This window comes from Myotis yumanensis, unplaced genomic scaffold, assembly GCF_028538775.1.
Source record: "Myotis yumanensis isolate MYYU_CA2020_CCGP unplaced genomic scaffold, mMyoYum1.0.hap1 SCAF_2, whole genome shotgun sequence".
In the NCBI taxonomy this organism is placed as follows: Eukaryota; Metazoa; Chordata; class Mammalia; order Chiroptera; family Vespertilionidae; genus Myotis; species Myotis yumanensis.
The window spans coordinates 16,907,780-16,922,743 of NW_027223753.1; the positions used below are offsets into that span (position 1 = coordinate 16,907,780).

Here is a 14,964-nt window from a genome sequence, read left to right on the forward strand (position 1 = left end):
GCCGCGGGCGACATGCCCATTGGTCCAGGTGGCTGTCACACAGCGAGAGCATCTCTCAACAACCCTACCATTGGTCAGGAAAGCCATGGAGATTCTGATTGGCTGGAAGGCACTCCTCCGCCCTGCCCTCCTTCTCGGCTGAATTCCCTGCTTTGGTCCTTCAAGAACTTCTGTTCACGGTGATTGGCCCCAGCGGAGCCGGCCCTGACCCTGGACTTAAAGGGATTGCGCTCTCTAGGGGCAGACGGGAGGGAGTTTGCGGCGGTTTGTAGCGGAGTCCGACCACTAATGAGTTCCAGGTGTTTTTGTTTGTTTTTGGCCCTGGAAGGAATTTAGAAATCACCTGGCCTGGTCCTAGTCATCCACTATTTTCAGAAGCCCAGAGAGATCGCGCTATTTGTTCAACTCTACACAGCGCTCCTTTGCTTTCCTGCAATCTTCCATCGTTGGAGAAAGGTAACAAACTCAGAATATACCGAGGTAGGGACTTTTTAACGCACTCTCTTGATTGTCCCTTGTCAATCAAGAGAGTGCGTTACAGCCTGGCCAGCCTTAAAGTCCAAGTTCAGAGAAGGGGAACAACTGCTTGAAGAAGGGAGGTACCTGCCTGACGCCCCAAGGTCACACAGCACCGAACAAGTCGGGCCTTTGTGCTGACTCTGGGCTGTAGAATCTGTGGGCGCATGCTCATTCCACTACACTTGCACAAACCCAGGCCCTTTATGGAGGATGGAAGGAAGCTGGAACTGGGGGTGGGGGGGGTGGGGGTGGAGGTGGGGTGTTGGTTTTCCTGACCCCGCGTCTCAGGCCCTTCTGCAGCCCCGTCTGCAGGGGCTTCTTGGTGGCTGGCAGAAATCTTTCCCGCCAGTCTGTTCTCAGCTTTCTCAGGTCCTGTGCTTCCTTAAGCAAGTCACTAACCCCCCTCAGTCAGTTCCTCATCTGCCCCAGGGAAGGTGGTCAGTAAATATTTTTAAAGTTTTGATTTATATATAGTTGGCCAAAGATTATTTCAGTATGACCTATGAAAATATGTAAGACGAAAAGAGAAAAAAGAAAAAATATAAGACATTTCAGATAGCGCTAAGAAGAAAATAAAATAGGGTAACGAAGAGGGAGCAACCATGTATGTATGTGAAAAAAGAGAGAGATAATGAGAAAGATAACTGGGGAGATCGATTACATCATTAGATGGTGTAATCATGGAAGGCCTCCTTAATGAGGTGACATTCCCATTGCTTCTGCTGGACTGACTTCTGCCCTATCTCCCCCCTGCTTGTTCCTAGACAGTTAGGGCAGCAGAGAAGGTGCTAAGCCACACATTCCTAGAACCTTGAAAGCTCAAGATGGGAGGTCTTTTGACAGTCATTTTGTTCACCCTCTTTGCACTTTATAAATGGGAAAATTGGGGTCCAGAAAGCAGAAGGGATTTTCCCCAGGGAGACTGGATGGGCCTGGAACTACATAGGGGCAGGGCCTTGTGAGAGTGGCCTGGTGCTGTGACCACCCCACACATTTGAATCAAGTTCTCTAAGGAAAGGCACAGATTTCTTTTCCTCTTTCCTTCTATCGGACCTAGGAAGAGCAATTAACAAATTCATGTACTGTGAATCGCCATTCTGTAGATACCTCTATTCCCAAAAGTAATTGGTCCAATGTTTGCCCAATCACAGGACATAAACATCATTGTGATGGTAGTGGGGTGACTTGAGGTTATAGGAAGAGGAGAGAGAAGATGACAGAGAAGGGGTGGGGGAGACAGAGAGAGAGAGAAGGGGTATACTCAATAGAGTTTTTCTTTTTCACCAAAACCAAAATTTAATTGTCCTAATGAATGGCTGGGTTACATACACTCTGAAAAGTCCAACTGGCTTTCAAATGTTATATATGAGTCTTTCTCCCCTGTACAAATTTCACATATTCATTCTGACTTTGATTGATTTTAAAAGGGAACTTAGTTTCTATGATCATTGAGTCTTTGTGACATGAGTAAGTCACTTTCCCTATCTGGACCTGTTTCCTATTTTGTAAAATGGGAATGAAATAGGAGTCAGTCTCTTCCATTCACACCTTCTATGATTTAAGGTAGTTGGAAGGGAAAAGGAGTTCTGGGAGAGTCTTGGTCCCTACATTGCCTCCTCCTCAGCTTTGGGTTGCCAAACAAGAGCTTGGAATCATACTAGGCACTAAACTTTTAAAAAAATATATTTTTTAATGATTTCAGAGAGGAAGGGAGAGGAGATAGAAACATCAATGATGTGAGAGAATCATTGATCAACTGCCTCCTGCATGCTCCCTACTGAGGATCGAGCCCGTAACCCTGGCATGTGCCCTTGACCGGAATTGAACCCAGGACCCTTCAGTCTGCAGGCTGATGCTCTAACCACTGAACAAAACTAGCTAGGGCAAGGCACTAAACTTTTGACACAGGAGCGGTCTCTCACTTCACCCGTATAAAGTGTACAAGTCAATATTGATTTGTATACTCACGGAGTTATTCAACCAGTGCCATAATCGATTTTAGAACATTTTCATCACCCCCTATGGAAACCATGTCCCCTTTAGCTGTCACTCCCCCATTTTTCCCAACCCCCTCAGTTCACAGTCCTAGGCAACCACTAAACTATTTTCTGTCTCTATGTAGATTGGCCTATTCTGAACATTTCATATACATGGAATCATATAATATGTGGTCTTTGCAATTTGTCTTTTTTACTCAGCATAATGTTTTCAAGGTTCATCTATGTTGTAGCATGTATTAGTATTTCATTTTTTTCTTTATCTGTTCATTGGGTCATTATCACCTACACTCAGGGCAGCTTAAAAGTCTGTGCCAACATGTAGTCAGCACTCAATCATGCTTGTCCTCACAGAAACAAGGCTAATATGCTAATTTGGAGCAAGATTCAGACAAGTGGTGTTTTTTCTTCCTTTTTTTGTGTGTTTTTTTCAGCACAGGAAGGGTGTAGAGAGAAGGAGATCACAGAGAATGAAGCTCTGAGAGAGAATCAGAGGGCTCAGGGCGAACTCTGAAGGACAGAGAGGGACAGCAGAGGGTAGAGCTGTGAGCAGGGCACTCCTGGGTCTCACCTCCCTCAGGTTCCAGGCAGTTCACAGAGCCCCTCCCTGTCCCCCAGCTCCTCTGAGCCTGTGCAACCCTGTGGGGAGGCAGGTGGAGATGACTGATGATTAAGCCCATTTCATGGGTGAGGAAACTGAGGCTTAGGAAGGGGTGATATACGTCTTTGTCTCATCTCCTCTGCTAGAGTGGAAGCTTCTCAGGCTCAAGGGCTGCCCGCTCCTATTTATATCCTCTCAAGGCTGATGTTGCCAATAAAAACAGGAGTGGCTGCTCATCAATGGTTCCCAGTCCCAGCAGATCCCACCTCCCTTTTATAACAAGTATCTTGCAATATCTTCTTCCCTGTAATGAAATGCAATTCATAGATAATAGATACTAATTATACACTCCTAATATTTTTTTTGGGGGGGGTGAAGATAATGCTATAACTGAAATGTAAAGAAGAAAAAGGAAGATAATCTGTCTTTTTATGGTTTAATTTTTCATTCAGATATAATTGACATATAATGTGTTTCAGGTGTTCAATGATTCCATATTTGTATATATTGTGAAATGATCACCACAATACGTCTAGTTATCTCTCACCATATAGCTACAATTTTTCTTGTGATAGAGAACTTTTAAGACCTATTTTCTTAGCAACTTTCAAATATGCAATACAGTAATGTTAACTATAGTCACCGTGCTGTACATTACATCCCCGGGACTTACTTATTTTATAATTGGAAGTTTGTAATGTCTTTTACTTATTTACTAGAGGCCCGGTGCATGACATTCGTGAACTGGGGGGAGGGGGGTCTCCTCAGTCCCACCTACACCCTTTAGCAGTCTGGGAGCCCTCAGGGGATGTCCGATTGACGGCTTAGGCCTGATCCCCAGGAGGAGCTTCCCTAAGCCACAGACATCCTTAGCGCTGAGGCAGGAGAGGCTCCCCCCACCTCTGCCCTGCTGGCCATCAGCTGGGCCTGTGGCTGAGCGGTGCTCCCCCTGTGGGAGCGCACTGACCACCAGGGGGCAGCTCCTGCGTTGAGCGTCTACCCCCTGGTGGTCAGTGAGCGTCATAGTGACTGGTCATTCACCATTTGATTGATTTGCATATTACCCTTTTATTACATAGGATTTTTAAACCTGTAAGTGCATACATAGGCCGACCAACCTCTTATAGAATAGGGCTTCTCAATTGGAATGTGCATAGGAGTCACCTGGGGAGCTTGTTAAAATACAGATTATGAATCAGCAGGTCTGGGAAGCACCTGAGTCTGCGTCTCTAACCAGCTCCCAGGTGTTGTTCAGCTGCCACCCCGAAGGCTGCAGAAGTAGGCGTCTGGTTCCCTGAGCCCACGGAGGGGCACCGCCCACAGCCACCCCTTCCCCAGGACCAAGCAAGGGGCAGCCCTGTCTGGGGCTTCCCCAATGGCTGCCCAGGAAACTGCCCGCCCTGCAACCCAGCCTCATTCCTGGCTGGGCGCCTGCTGCCGAAACAGCAGTTCCCACGGAGGAGCCCGCCCTGGGGAATGAGCCTCGGGGAAGGGAGGGAGGCCAGGAATTGAATTGACGTCCGAGTGGGTGGGGCTTGTGTCCTGCTCCCCCTCACGCCAGCCCCACCCTCCTCCCTACTAATGCTTGGTCAGTAAATCCCAGTGTTCCACCCACCCTCCCATCCCTTTTCTCCCAATGGTCCCTTCTTCTATTTTCCCTCAGTCTGGGCTGGGCCCCTGCGGTGGGGAGCCCAGATGACACTCAGTCTAGGTAGGGGCCAGCAGATAGGCAAACAGACATCTTTTATCTTTAAGCAGTTTTCTGTCAAAGGAGGTGGGTAGGAGGGAACTCACTTCTAGCTTCCTGGGGCAAATCCTTCTCTTGTCTGGGCTAACATAAAGGGGTGGGATCTGAGGATCCCCAAGGCTGGTCCAGCTCTAAAGCCCGGATCCCTTGATAGCGGTGAGGATTTTTCCAACCTTGAGGCGGAGAAGCCATCACAGTCCTTAACTTTGGATATTAGAGCTGCAAGGCTAAGTCTCTCACTATATAGTCGTGCACCAGATGATGAGGTTGGGTCACCTGTGGACCACATACATATACGATGGTGGTCCCATAAGATTATAATGGAGCTGAAAAGTTCATATTGCATAGTGACATCTTAGCCTTGTAGCATGCTGACTTTGCAGAGCAACGCATTACACACTTACTTACCATTGTGTTATAATTGCCTACAGTCTTCAGTACAGTAACATGCTATACAGGTTTGTAGCCTGAGAGCTGTAGGGAAGCAGAATTTGTCATCCTCAAATATGTCTCTTTGGCATAGGATTACTTTAGGCTGCTTAATTTTAAGGAGAGCAGACAGGGAGAAGCTCTGAAAACCAAGTAGAGGTTACACCCTTCGTAAGGAAAATATCCATTTGTGTCTCCCTTGCTGTACCTGGAAGTGGGCGTTGGGGTGACCTTTCCTCTAGTAACTCATATCAATTTAGAAGGCCAAGACTGAAATCTGCATAATAACCTTACTGTGCTTTTCCTGGTAGCCGCCCAGAGCTGTCTCCATCCTCAACACCTTTTATCTTCAGCTGGAAATAATATTGAAGGTGGTGGCTTCAGCCATTTGGGCCGGTTACAGAATTTTCCTGGATCCCGCCCATATATACAGGAGGTATACATATTATTAAACTTTTGTTTGTTTTTCTCTTGTCAATCTGTCTCTCATTAGAGGATATATCAGCCAAGAACCCAGAAGCATAGAGGGAAAATTATTTTTCCTTCCCTACAGAGCAAGAGGCTAGAGGCAGCTAGACCATATCTATAGCATCTAGGTTTGTGTAAGTGCATTCTATGATGTTCGCACAGCGCAATCGCCTAACAACCTATTTCTCAGACTGTATCCTATCATAAAGTGGCACAAGACTTTATAAATGGGGAAACTGAGACTCAGCCCATAAGCCAGATAAGGTCCTAGCCTTCACCTCCCATGCGCTCTCAGATGAAGTTCCTGGGCTTTCACAGCTCCCTCTCCTCCTGGGGACCTGGAGGCTACTCAGAGATAGTGGGGAGGGCGGGTTTAAGGCAAGAAGCCTCCAAATCAAACAGGAAGCCCAGCAGGGGCGGGCAGGGGCCTTAGAACAGAGTCTTTGCTTCTAGGCGTCATTTCCTAAGACGTGATGTGCCGCCACTAAAGCACGGAGGAGATGATGATGGGCTTTATTTGGTTTTGTTTTCACGGTTTGCTCTCCAGGCAGGAGCTCAAGCCCCAACTGCAGAGGCGAACAACGGTGCTGAACCAAGCCGGCTCCTGGCCTGCTCCCCTTTGGGCTCAAGGGTTAGGCTTGTCGTGATTCCAGGGCTGAGCCAGGGCCTGTGTCAGGCACAGATGGAGGTGAGAGTGTTTTCTGTGGCCCAATCAGTGTCCAACCCAGAAGCTGGGTGGGGCTCTCTCTGGGCTTGGGTGGGGATCTTTGTCACCAGGCTCAGACCAGTCTATGACCAAGGTCAGGGCTCCTCCTGGGATCAGGAACAGGGAGAAGCAGCCTTTGGTCCCTCCCAGGACAGACCCACCTCAAGATTCCAACTTTAGGAAGGTGAGTCAGGCTGCTGGGCTGAGAGCCACAGGCCTAAGGCTCCTGGGCTACTGCAGAGTCTCTGGTGAAGGTGATGCTCCTGAGCTAATGCCCAGAGCTCCTGGTCCACCGTCAGGTGTGTCTTCGGGGATGTGACCTCCGACCTCCCCTGCATGCCCCCACCCGATGACCTGCCCTCTGAGCTCAGCGTGTCAGCATTTTGAAAAACCCTAACTTAACTCTGGTGCCGTGTCACATATAGAAATTTTTTGATATCTGCAACCATAGTAAAACAAAGATTTATATTTTTGATATTTATTTTATATATTTAAATGCCATTTAACAAAGAAAAATCAACCAAAAAAATGAGGTGACACGCATGTCATAGGTTCGCCATCACTGCTCTAGAACAATGCACATGTTGACTGGCTCCTTCCATTGGCCCTGCTCCAGGTTCTGGAGTTTACAGAGGCAAGTGGTAGGGATCAAGGTCTCACAGTCCCCAAGGCTCTGTCCAGAGATATGCTGATGCACTGGGAAAAATATGCTGGGAAAAATAGCCCAAAGCCCTCCACTGTGGCTGGTTTCAAGTTGCCCACCTACATTCTGAAGAGATTCACAGAATCGGCTCTTTCAAGCTGGTGGGATCGAGCTCCGGCTCTGACCCAGGGCAGTCCCATTGCCTTCCACAGGCCCAGGAAGGGACTGGGGCCCTGCCAACTCTCATGGTCAGGGTGCCCTTGAGGCTTTCCTATCCTGTCCTTGTGTCTGTTGGTATGAGGTGAGGGTGATTATGATGTGGCTGTAGTTGACTTTGTGACTGTGACTGTGAAGACTGAGGCTTCAGTTGCTACCACTGGCCTCTTCTCAGTGACCAGGGAAGTGTCAGTCAAGGAAGTGCCACTGTTCACCTAGGGCCGTGATCGGCAAACTGCGGCTCTCGAGCCACATGCGGCTCTTTGGCCCCTTGAGTGTGGCTCTTCCTAAGCCTAAGGAATACCCTGATTAAGTTAATAAAAATGTACCTACCTATATAGTTTAAGTTTAAAAAATTTGGCTCTCAAAAGAAATTTCAGTTGTTGTACTGTTGATATTTGGCTCTGTTGACTAATGAGTTTGCCAACCACTGCCCTAGGGAAACTGCCAGGAGGTACCCAGGAGAATGAGGGCCGATTAGGGCTGGCCTCCTCAGGGCTCTATCATGGCTCCTCAGGGCTCTATCAGGGCTCCTCAGGGCTCTATCATAGCTCTATCCAGGACAGCGGAAACCCAATGTGGCCTAAAGGACACATGTCCTGCCACTTTCCCCCTCCCCCTTGCAGTGATGACCTGGTGAGGACACAGGAACCCAGTGTGGGGGGAGCCCTCACCTTACCACCACTGAATCTGTACACCTGCCCGCACTGTGCCCATCTTCTACTTCCTGATTCATTCCTGAGGATGAGTTCCTCCTCTTATCAAAGGACAGCCCTTACTGAAAATAAAATGCCACTTTAAAAAATATTTTTAATATATATTTATTTCAGAAAGGAAGGGAGAGGGAGAGAGAGATAGAAACATCAATGCTGAGAATCATTGATCGGCTGCCTTCTGCATGCCCCCTATTGGGGATTGAGCCCACAACTCGGGCATGTATGCGCCTTGACTGGAGTTGGACCCGGGATCCTTCAGTCTGCAGGCCAAGGCTCTATCCACTGAGCCAAACAGGCTAGGGCTAAAATGCCACTTCTTTATCCAATTGACTTTAACCTCATCTTCTCCTCCTATCCTGGCCCTCATGCTCCAGTAACACTGCCACTTTCCTGCACCACAAGCTTGTTCTTGCCGCAGGGACGTGGAGCCCAACTTGCCCTAGAACTCGGCTGGCTGCTCATCCTCCCAGCTTTAACGTGAAGAGTGCTTCCCTGAATCCACTCTTTTTTTTTTTTTTTTACATATTTTATTGATTTTTTACAGAGAGGAAGGGAGAGGGATAGAGAGTCAGAAACATCAATGAGAGAGAAACATCGATCAGCTGCCTCCTGCACACCTCCCACTGGGGATGTGCCCGCAACCAAGGCACATGCCCCTGACCGGAATCAAACCCGGGACCTTTCAGTCCGCAGGCCGACAATCTATCCACTGAGCCAAACTGGTCAGGGCCCCTGAATCCCCTCTTAAGGGGCTCCCCCAGTCCCTTGCCATCGCATCCTCCTTGTGCTTCCAACCCCACACTTACCTTGTCTACTTGTTTGTTACTAGAGTGTCTTCCCCACTAGATTGTAAGCTCCATGGGGTAGGGCCCTCATTCTCTGCTCTAATGGGTACCCGGTTGGTGCTAAATACGTGGACATGGAATAAGTGAAGAGATGTCGGTGCCTCTTTCCCCTTTGGTCTCCCTGGGCCACTGAGAGCATCTTGGTTGCATGTCAGGTTCCTGCTCTACACTGGGTTATAAAGGGAAGGGGCAGTGTCCCCTCTGCTCTTGACTAGAGTGTGAAAGATGGACCAGTGCCCACAGGGGCCCTTGTGGTGGGGACAGCAGAAGTCCCTGGGTGATCACAGTGAAATTTGGGTCTTGCCAGGGCTGAAAGGTCTGGCTGCCCCCAACCTTGGTTTGGTTTTAGTAAAGAAGGCAGCTTCTCTTTCAGCTTTATTCCACCAACACCACCAGGCATCCTTTCTGTGTGGGCTTTTGTTGGCTTCTGGCTGCCCTGCAGTTAAATCCCCTTTCTTTTTAGGGAGAAGCCCCCACTGTGTGAACCTTTGGACATCACAGCCCCACTGCCTACTACTGAAGCTGGGAGGGACCACAGACCCCTCCTCCCACACTCTTGCAGATAGGACAGGGCACCAACCTGGGCTCTGCCAAGTGGATGCTTCAGCCCAGGGCTTTGAATCTTGAGTGAGTGATGCAAAGACAGGAGGGTTTAAAATTTGCTCAGAAAGGTGGCCTTTGGTAGCAGCGATCAATGTGGTGTCTGATGGTGACTGTCGTGTCCAGGTGTCATGCAGTGGGGTTTGGTCTGTCCATTGCTGTCACTTTCTTTGCTCCTGCCCTTTGTGTGAGCCAGGGTCTCTGGGCTTTGTGACCATCCTCAGAGCTCCCCACTATCTTCTTTCTCTTCATCAGTCAGCCACAGTCAGATTCTATTGCTGCCCTCAAGACTTCTTGTTACCGCCTGCCTCTACCACCAGACCTTGTCATTATCACCATTCCCATCAGTCCCAAGATCCAACATCCATCAAACTAGCCCCACAATCCTCACCATCATCTTCCATGTCACCATAGTTGTTACCTCAAGCACCGACAGCTTTAACCATCAGGCTCTCAAACTGTATTTGTCAGGGATTAGGGCAGGAAAAAGAAACCCCCCTTGGTCTTTTTAGCAGGAAGGTATTCAATATCGGACAATTGTTGGAGAGGCTCAGTGACCACGCCTCCAGGAATGACTCCTAGAACTCTACACAACTGACCCACCAAGAGAGCCACTACCTCTGGAGCTGGGCTGTGAATTCAAGGAGCTTCAATCCAGGGGTCAGGGAGCTGCATTTAAGAAGCTGCTTTCACCACTGCCACGGCCTCTGGGCCATCTGGAAGCTGGAGAGAATGCTGGACACCTGACACCAGAGAGCTCCTGCACAAACACCTCCTGTTCTTGCAGCCTTGCTAGCGGGCAGAAACAGCCAGAAGGGGGCGGGAAAAAGATGAAATAAATTTAAAAAACAATAATAGCAACAACCGCCAACACTTACATAGTGCTTATTATGTGGCAGGTACTGTCCTATTGTGTCCCTATTTTATAAATGAAGCACAGAAACGACTGAGTCTCACTTTAGCTCCCAGTCTTGCCTGCGTGAATCTAATTTGCCTGTTCCACGTGCAAACGCTGCGAGGGAGGGAACTGTATTTGTTGGCTTTCCAACCTTCCCATCTAGGAGGGTGGAACGAAGGCTGAGAGCCCGGCCACAGGGTCATCGCTGCCGCTGTCACCTCTCCATCAATGCTAGGATCTGCCACCAGCATTAGCCATCACCTTAACCACCACCAAGTCAATTACCAGTCCCGTCGCCTCCTCCACCGACATCAAGATCTGACAGAGCTGTCATCTTTCCATCACTTGACAACGTCACCATCCATGTCATTACCACCACGGCCATGATTATCCCCATTACCTCCAGCCCCAGCGGCAGGGCGGTGTCAAGTGACCAATGAAGTCACTTCCTTGCCTTGGCTCTCCCAGAGCTAATTGCTTAATGAGATGGTTGTAGCTCTGAGCTATTAGTTACACTGCACAACTAGGAAATCTTCCCAGGCTTTTGCAAGCCCGGGATGGTTCCTACATGGGAGGGGTCTTCAGCTGTGAGTGTGAGTGAGAAGGTCCAAGACAGGCCTCATCCATCCCCCTGCTTTTGTGGTGGAGAAAAGCAACATAGTGTAGTACCGTACAGAGGGCTGCTAGTCAGCTTAGGTCAGCTCAGACAAGTGGCTTCACCTGGGTCTCGGTTTCTTCATCTGTAAAGTGGGAACTACATATCAGAACTATCTTATACAGCAGTGGTTCTCAGCCTTGGCTGCACATTAGAATCACCTGGGAATCTTTTTAAAATCCTGATTTCTGGGCCTCATCCTCCAGAATTTCTGTTTCTTTGTTATGGGGTGGGGCCACAACATTAGTAACAAAGAAACAGAATTTCTGGAGGATGAGGCCCGGAAATCAGGATTTTAAAAAGATTCCCAGGTGATTCTAATGTGCAGCCAAGGTTGAGAACCACTGTTATAGAGGAATGTGGGGATTAACGGTAATGTAAATAAAGAAGCTGCTACAGTTCTCAGTGCCCAGGAGCCTCTCAAATGGAAGTCGCTAAGATCTTTTATTTATTTTATAAAACGCTTATACAGGGTGGTGTAAAAGTAGGTCTACAGTTATGACTACACAAAACACAGATAATTCTTGTATTATTATTTATTATTTATTGTACTATTTTCCATACGAACAACTGTAAATCTATTTCTGTCCCACCCTGTTTAGTGCTCACTTTGTGCCAGGCATTATTCTGAGCACTTTACACTTTTCCGTTCATCAACTGGCACTTCATGAGAACCCTAAGGGATAGGTACCCATGTTACAGATGAGGAAACAGGGGCACAGAGAGGTTAAGGAGCTTACCTAAGGTTGCACAGATGGTTAGTGATGGAGCTGGGATTTTAACACAGGGAGACTAGCTGAAGTCTGAGCGAGAAGTGGTTGGACTTGGGGTGGACAGGGTAGAGCCAACAGGACATACATATGGCTTGGCTGAGACAGGGAGAGATGCCACATGGATAAGGCCTGTGAATCGAACTCCTGGCTTTTATATGATTATTTGATTACTTTCTGTTTGAAGAGTCCTTGGTTAGTCTGTGTTTTTTTAAAAAAAAATTTTTGTTGTTAATCTTCACCCGAGGATATTTTTCCATTTATTTATATTTATTTTTAAATTTAAATTCTTTATTGTTTAAAGTATTACATATGTCTCCTTTCCCCCCCATTGACCTCTCCCTGGTCCATTTAATTTTAGCGAGAGTGGAAGGGAGGAGGAGAGACAGAGAGAAACATTGATGTGTCTCACACTGATTGGTTGCTTCCTGCACTCGCCCTGACCAGGGCGGGGAATGGTGCCCTTGACCGGAATCGAACCCTGAATGCTTTAATCTGAGGGCCAGTGCTCTATCCACTGAGCCAAACCGGCTAGAGTGGTTGGTCTGTTTTTGCTCACTGCACTTAGTAGAGTGCCCTGCACACTGTAGCTGCTTTGTGAATGTTTGTTGAGTGACTGAATGAAAGACATGTGGCACTTGGTAGAACTTGGCCCCTGGTCTTCCAGCTCCATGCCCAGTGCCTTTTCTTTCCTACCAGGTTTTTGGTGAGGATCAGAAGAGATAGGGGTTGTACAAGGGGTTTGCAAGTAGCAAAATGGAGCCCACAGATTGGTCATTACCAAATAGCAGCTCAATAAACTCAACTCAGAGTCAGCGTAGCCTCTGGCCTGCTCTGCCTGCAAGGTGGACACCTGGCCAAGCCAGCCTGGCACATCCTCCCCTGGGGAGCAACCCTCCCCGCCAGAGTCCAAGCTTGGAATAGCTGTGTGTAACCGGGGGCCCATGTGAACCCAGGGGCCTGAGCCAGCCCCTCACCCCTCAGGTGATGCAAAGCAGATGTGAAGGGACTAGGACTCCATGAAGGTCCCTTTCGCTTTCCGGGCAGCTCGGCCGGCCTCACTCCAGGGGGACTCCTTTGGCAGAGCTCTCCTTCCCCTGGGCCGGTGTCGTGGGGAAGGAGTCAGCTAGATGCTGACTTCCTGGGACCTTCACCCCACCTCATCGGTGCCCTGGGGCCAGTGCCTGCCCTGCCCTGAGGTCCAGGGTCCCCATCCCAGGCTTTGGGGGTGAGAGTTATCCTTGGTGCTGCTGTGCAGGTTTGTTGAGGTTGCATTGGGGCCTCTTGTGATGCTCTCTCCTGGCCCCTCTACATTTTTCTCTCCCAGCCCTTAACCCAGTTCCTAACTCTGTGTTTATTTGTATGATTAACTACTTGATGTCTGCTCTCTGGGTGCAGGGACAGTGTCAGGAGATGCCCAGACCCCGACACTGTGCTGGTTTGTCCAGGAGGCGCTCAGGAAATGTCCAGTGAATAAATGACAGCACTCTGTAAAGTATAAACAAGGGTGATGGACATGCTGAACTGTGACAAATGTACAATAACTGGAGTCCGCCAGCGCATGACTGTGGCTGGGTGGGGTGTAATCTGAACAGCCTCCTCCCCACTCTGTCCCACCCCACCCCTAACCCCAGGACTTGGTAAGATTGAAAATAACAATAATAACAGCAGCTGTTTCACCCATACTACCTCATTTTAATCTGCACAACAAAATCACGAGGTACTGGCATTACTCCCATCGTAGAGATTTGCAAATCGAGGTTCAGGGAGTTCAAGGAATTTACCCATCTATCATAATAAAAGAGTAATATGCAATCAGACCAGATGACCTTCTGGGCGAAGCCGCGGTGGCGGTGGGGGCCGAGCCCCTTGCACGAATTCTGTGCATCAGGCCTCTAGTAGTTAATAAATGGTGGGGCTGGGACTCAAACCCAGATTTATCTGAGGTCATGATCCTTCAGATGGTTAGCAAGGACACTCTCCTGCTCTTCTCCTCACCTTTAAACTTTTAAATCTTCCCCCATATTCATCTTGCCTTCTTCAGACTCCCTGCTCCATCCTCAGCCACTTTCAGCAGGGTCCTCGCAGAACCTCAGCGTATCCATCTGTAAAATGGACACACTAATCTCTGTCCATTTTGTATCAAAGGTCCATGGGGATGCTCTCTGTACATGGTCAAGGGCTGGGTCAGGTGAGGCAGAGGTAGTGGAAGACGCTGCAGGGATCTGCCCAAGGCCACCTGAGGCGGAGTGAGTGTGAGTGTGTGTATGTGAGGGTGTGGGTGAGTGTGAGTGTAGACCCGTCTCCAGGAAACTCTTGGAGGTCAAGGAAAGTTTCCTCTGCTTCCCATGTTAAGGCTTCCAGTTTATTAAATAAAAAAAAAGTAAAAAGTGTTGCATAATACATGTTATCTTTTAAGTGTTTACACTTAACAAACGAATGCTTTTAATACACACAAACACAATGCAATATAATTGCGCTATTCACAAGATAATTACAGGATTTATAGAAAATATTAATTCATGCTGCACTGTGGGAGGTGTGGTTGGGTAATGAGACACAAGTTTCAAGTTGTCTAACGAGCGGCTCTGTGCTTGTGTCCATTGCGCACCTTTGTCACTACGCGTTGTATCCGCATTTGGGCATCCCAGTGGCCTGTAAGACCCTGCGCCATCTGGCTCCCTCCTTCCGGCCTCCCACCCCCCAAGTTTCTTCACTGCTCCTTGAACCACAGCAGGCACAATCTTGCCCCAGGGCATTTGCACGTGCCTTCCCCTTTGCCTGGACACTCCTCCCTCAGATATCCTCATGGCTTACTCCTACCACATCTCTGGTCTCCTTGCACCATCCTATTTAAAATTGCAAACCATTCCCACCTTCCCTATTTCCTTTTCTATCTTTAATTTTTTAGCCCTGGGACTTTTCAGTATCTCATACACCACAGACATGCACACACACAAACTCACACACTGTATTGATTTATTTGTGGCATCCCCAGGGCGTCTAACAGCTGAAACATAGGAGCTGCTTAATAAACATTGGTTGGAGGAAAGGATGAATGACTGGTGTCTAAGTCTCCATCCTGTACCCTCCGTGTGAGGCCCATCCCAGGTCTTTGACCTGGCTCCATGCATTGTGGGATGAAGCTCCTTCC

General features: G+C 48.4%; 1 long non-coding RNA gene across 1 annotated transcript; it reads left to right on the top strand.

Annotated features, from left to right (window-relative positions):
* Positions 1–281: 281 nt before the first annotated feature.
* Positions 282–10,349, top strand: LOC139001680 (uncharacterized). Its single transcript, XR_011470088.1, has 4 exons — positions 282–456; positions 5,605–5,729; positions 6,309–6,449; positions 10,000–10,349. It is a non-coding gene; the product is annotated as an uncharacterized lncRNA (long non-coding RNA).
* The last annotated feature ends 4,615 nt before the right edge of the window (positions 10,350–14,964 follow it).